Genomic DNA, 5325 nt, shown 5'->3' with positions numbered 1-5325 from the left:
TGTAATAAAAGGTACTGGGAGAAGAAGAAGGACGTCCCCCAGTGGTGGTGGTGGTCGGGAGCAGGGGAAGGCTGCAGGAGGCACGCGCCCCAGAACATCATGATTCTAACAAAAATTTAAGATAGCTAAGGGAAAAAATAAGGCATGAGTGATATTACACTCGAAGACTCCTTGACATTTTGCTGGAGAACCTTTTTCTCCAGTTAGAGAATATGAAAGCATAGAATGGCTGGCCTGGAGCCAGATGCGCATGATCACCCCATGCTGTCAGCAGTGGTAGGACTATTGTTTCTACCTGGGGTAAAGCTGACCAGAAAAACAAAATCCTTTAGCCACTTTACTCTTTAAATAGTGTTTTGGGGTTTAGACTCAGAGTGAACTCACTTAACCACCTGTGTTTTCATTTTACTTAAACAGAAATGCTCTTTCCCAATTCTAATTAAAATCTGCTGTTCTGCACGGGTCTTTCATGCGATGGGTACAGCCATGGAGATCCTTTAACGTCTTGGTGAGCCGCTGCTGTTGTTCAGAGAGAGGAGGATAATAGAAAGGAGAAAAAAAAAAAAGTTAATTTGTTTCTGCCTGGTGGTAAATATTTGAAATCATGGAACTTGTATTTCGGAAAGTAATTTAAATATGGAATAAATAGATATGAGTTTGACCTAGTTCAGACTTGGAGTTGTTGCAGGCATCCTGCATCACGACACTGTAGAAAGCAAAGGCTTCTTCTTTTCCAAGACCTGCTGGTATCCCCCAGCACGATGCTAACAAGATTCTTGAAATCTTTTACTTCCTTATTAACTTCATGAGCACATGATGCGAAGTAAGGGCAACATCCCTGAAATGACCCGCATGGTAATGAGAGGGATTGATGAGAGAGGGGTAGAGCTCCTGATATCGAAAGGCAATAAATTTAAGTCCCAACTTCCCCAAGCCGTTCAAATCCAGAAGGCTTAACAGCATAACAAATGGGAGGCATCTGGGGTGAAATCTTGGTTTGGCTCCACTCATTGCTCACTCTGGGACCCTTAGTTTCTCACCTTTCCGTGGCTACGGAAGTACATAGACGTGTTGGAGGATGGAATGGCACAACCTGCATGGAGCTCTCGGTGATTCTAACTAAATAGCATCCTTTATGATGTAGCTGAAGTCCTCACTTGACAATGGTGCCACCTCCGGCCATCCCTTCCCCCGCTGGCCTTCATGAGCTGTTCATGCTGCGCACGTAGCAATAGAGCTCACCCCGTGCTGTGGAATGAGGGTCCCCGGTAAGGAGGGCAGCCTCAGGGGCTCATGTAACTTCTGAGAAGTAAAAATGAAAACGTGCTTCCTCCTTCCTTCCAGGAAAACAGATTAAAACAACAATTTAACCCTGGCCTTAGCCAACCAGGGTTCCTGGGCTAAGACCAGAGGCCACCTGCTTTTGTAAATAAAGTTTTATTGGGAAGCAGCCCAGAGCATTCATTCACATGTTGTCTCTGGCTGCTTCGGGGCTCCAGCAGCAGAGCTGATAATCAAAGCAGAGGTCCCAGGGCCCACAGAGGCTAAAATCATCGCTGTTGGGCCTCTTACAGCAAAAATGTGCCTACATGCCCTGGAGTGGACCATCCTTGCCATCCGGCTCTACAGGTGCACGTCCTCGGGCAGGCCTAGTAGGTGATCGGATCTGTAGTTGGTTTTGGGTCTGTTCTATGGCTCTCACCGGACTGTGGTGCTTCACAGCAAAGCCAGTGTCATCCGTGCAGCCCGACCGCTAAACAGGGGAACGATTCTTCCATCTGCTATCAGTGAAAAAGCAGCAGCCCGTCCGCAGCACAGGAAGGACGTATTGATCATTGATTTGCTGGCCTGCAGCTGTTCTGGGCTGCTTTCCTAAGGAAATGTGGTTTCAGTGCCAAAGTGGTTCCACTCTCGGCCCTGTTGTGTGAACTTGGCCTATGCCCCCTTCCACCAACCTAAGCTGTGCCTGGACAGCAGAGTAGGTACCCGACAAGCACTTATTGCTTTCCCGTTAGATGTCTTATAGGATTCCGATTGATGTTGTTGCTTGTTGGGTTCTTTGCTGCCATCCAACCACAAGCCCACATGCTTCTGGTCAAGACCGACAATGTTCTGGACTCAGTCACTCGTTTCGGCTCTCTCCGAGCACACCGACTGCCCCTCACATGTATCTCTAGGCCCCTGAGTTCCTTCTCTTGCTCGGTACCGTAGATACTGCCAGGTGTCTCGCTGTCTGTTCCTTCCTGCTTTCATGGAAACAGCATTTTCATTAGGCCAGCGCTCCTTCAAGCTTAGCGTGGTCATGTGATGAGGTTTGCCTAATGGAATAGGAGGGGAGGTGACTCAGGTGACTTCTGGGTTCTCACTACAGAAGAGAAGGCTTGTTGTCCTTCTCCTGTTCCTGCTCATCGTCCCCTCGTCGAGTGCCTGGATTGCAAATACACTGATAAACATGATCTTGGCCAGGACAGAAATACTGCGGGGACCCCCAGGGAAATAAAATAGAGACTCTGGGTTCTTGACATCACGGAGCTTCCAGACTCATCCTAACAGTTACATGCCAGAGAAATATGCTTTGGTCTCTTTTGCAGTCCCTGTATTTGAAGTGTCTCTTTTATGCAGCAAACCTATTTCCTTTTTTTGTTTGTTTGTTTGCTTTATAAATTTATTTTTTATTGGTGCTCAATTTGTCAACATATAGAATAACACCCAGTGCTCATCCCATCAAGTGGCCCCCTCAGTGCCCGTCACCGTCACCCCCACCCCCCGCCCACCTCCCCTTCCACCACCCCTAGTTCGCAAACCTATTTCCTAAGAGAAATCCAGTCACTGCCCTCAGAGAGCATGCAGTCAAGTAGCTGAGGTAACTGCTCATCAACCTATCAGACCAATAAACATACAATTTACATTTGAAATTATGCAGGGAATTTTATCTCACCAAGACAGGATCGAAGGATCAGATCAATACAGGATGAGAGGAAAGTGTGAAATCCTCTTCTGAAGTAGTGATGTGGAAAGTTCTAGAATGTTGTACTTATTCCTCCAGGACTTTGCACTTGCTCTTTCCTCTGCCTGGTAAGCTCTTCATCTATATGCGGCACATTCGGCCATCGCAAGGGAGGTACCCCTTACCTCCTCTAGGTGTCTGCCCAAATGTCACATGGTTATAAAGGACTTCCTGATGTTGTCGCACATGAAAGCATTCTTCACAACACTGTTAACTACCTTAAATAATCGATATTTGTGTCTTACTTAGTGTCGTCCTTCCACACGCATACAGTAAAAAAAAATCAAACAAATAAAGAAACAAAACCCATACATCAGGTAAGTATATTCTGCATCTGTTTTATGAACTACTCTTTCCCTGGACTGAGGGAAAAGGCCCGGCCGAAAGTAGCCCCTTGATAAATTCTCGAGGAATGAGTGAACGAACCAGTGAAAACACGTCAAGAAAACCAGAGCCACTGTGGTTCAGCCAGGAAGGGGCCGCCGAGCGAGATGAGCCTGGAGAGGTAGCCCTGGACTTCCTGAAGGACCCTGTGGGTCACAACAAGGATTTTGCCTTTCTCCCAAGAGCCGTGGAAGGCAGTGAAGACTTTCAAAGGAACCAGAGGGCCTCATGATTTGGGGGTGGGGGGAGCAGATTTGAGGAGGTCACACTCTCTGCAGCATAGACAGTAGATTAGAGAGAGATCCAAATGTCTTCAGGGACAACTGCGGTAGGCGGGTGCAGTCATTTGGGGCACAGGCTTTGGGTGGATAGCAGGGCTGGCCTTTGCAACCAGGGCTGGTCTTTTTGCAAGTTGCTCTCACTTCCCTCCCTCATCTTTGCATCTTTGCATTTGCAGATGCACGTACAGGCAGTGTTTAGCGCGGTATCCACCTCTGCTCTCCGCTGGAAGAGGCCTTCCGTGTACACTTCTCCATCCGGGTCCCTTCCCTGCTGGCTAGTTCCCAGTGGGGTTCGCCAGTGGGAAGCAATGCGGGAGACTTGAGAGGCGAGGAAGGGGGAAGTGAGGTATTTCTCCCCCCTTCTCCTGCCTACGGTTTCAATGAGTGTCTGTGTCTCCTTGGTGGTTTCAGCTCTCGCTCTTCTCAGCTCCTCTTTCCGTGGTCACAGCTTCCATGGATCCGTTCACAGGGATCCAGCTCCCAGAGGGTGTCCTCAGCTCCTAGTGGCACCATGTCCCTGGGTCCTCCTTCCCTGAGCATGGTAGCCGCTTCCTGCAATTGTCAGTCTCTGGGTGGCTGGTCCTTCGTCTGGTTTGTCACCATCACTTGATCAATTACCCCCATTTGATAGAGATTTTAAATTAATAAAGGCACACAAACTTTGATCTGCATATATCAAAGAAATTATCATAGGCTCATAAGATTGGTTTGTGAGCGCATTCATTGATAAGTGTAATTGATCATCCAATTTTAATATTTGTTTTGGAATAAAAAATCACAACCTTTCTGTTTTACTGACCAGCCGCTAACAGATATGATCCTATATATCTGCCACATGGATGCATTTGCCTAAAAAAAGCAATTATAGAAATGGCTATTGTCTATTTTGAATGTAGCACAATTTCCCCCCAAAATTAAAAAAAAAAAAAACACTTTTTAAATATAAAAAGCTAAGTTTAAAATGATGCTTAGGTTGCAATCTTCTTAAAAGCAAGGTTTGTATCCTTCTATTTTCTCATTTTTCAGGTCCCAGGTCCCAGTCTGGATTGCGTGGAGCCCCAGGCCATGGCAGAGAACATGGCCTTGTGCATGTGGATGCTTGGCGGTGAGGGTTCTTGTCGTTGACTTTCTTTTGCTGTCATCTCTCTGAACAAAATGGACTGCATCATCTTTTCATTTTTTTTCTATTTTCCATTAAAAATGATAGATCTTCTTACATCATATTTCTTTTGCAAATGAGCTTAATAGCAGTTATCACAGTATATCACTGGTGTGGTCCAGCTGCTCTTGCTTTTATTGCACTATTCCAAAGCCTCGGGGTAATTTGAGACCCCAAATGTATTCTCATATGTAAAACCCATTCTTTACGGTTCAGTATTTGGAGGCATAGATCCTCAGCGTTTGTTTTATTTTCCTTTATTTATTCATCCACAATGACCATTTCATAATCAGCTTTCGATGTTCTAATATAATCCTCAAGAAGCACATCCAAGGGCACACAAAATGAACTCCGTGTCTTTCAGAGCGAGAGAGGAATTTAGCACTTTGGCAGGAGTTTGGGGCTGAGTGGGAGCCATGAGTGATGATTCTAGCTCCTGCCTTTGCATGCATTAACTGCTGGTCGCCTCTGAATAATTGGCTAAGAATATTGGT

General features: G+C 46.2%; 2 long non-coding RNA genes across 2 annotated transcripts; one reads left to right on the top strand and one right to left on the bottom strand.

Moving 5' to 3' along the window:
- Positions 1-389: 389 nt before the first annotated feature.
- Positions 390-1120, bottom strand: LOC140610728 (uncharacterized). The gene is made up of 3 exons (XR_012012280.1): positions 1041-1120; positions 663-838; positions 390-519 (listed from the first exon to the last, which is right to left on the bottom strand). It is a non-coding gene; the product is annotated as an uncharacterized lncRNA (long non-coding RNA).
- Positions 1121-1165: 45 nt separating this feature from the next.
- Positions 1166-4827, top strand: LOC140610724 (uncharacterized). The gene is made up of 3 exons (XR_012012279.1): positions 1166-1268; positions 3849-4018; positions 4699-4827. It is a non-coding gene; the product is annotated as an uncharacterized lncRNA (long non-coding RNA).
- Positions 4828-5325: the final 498 nt, after the last annotated feature.

This window comes from Canis lupus, chromosome 2 (genome assembly GCF_048164855.1).
Source record: "Canis lupus baileyi chromosome 2, mCanLup2.hap1, whole genome shotgun sequence".
NCBI classification, from domain to species: Eukaryota; Metazoa; Chordata; class Mammalia; order Carnivora; family Canidae; genus Canis; species Canis lupus.
The sequence above is the reverse complement of the archived record's forward strand: the minus strand, read 5'-3'. Positions and strand labels throughout refer to the sequence as shown.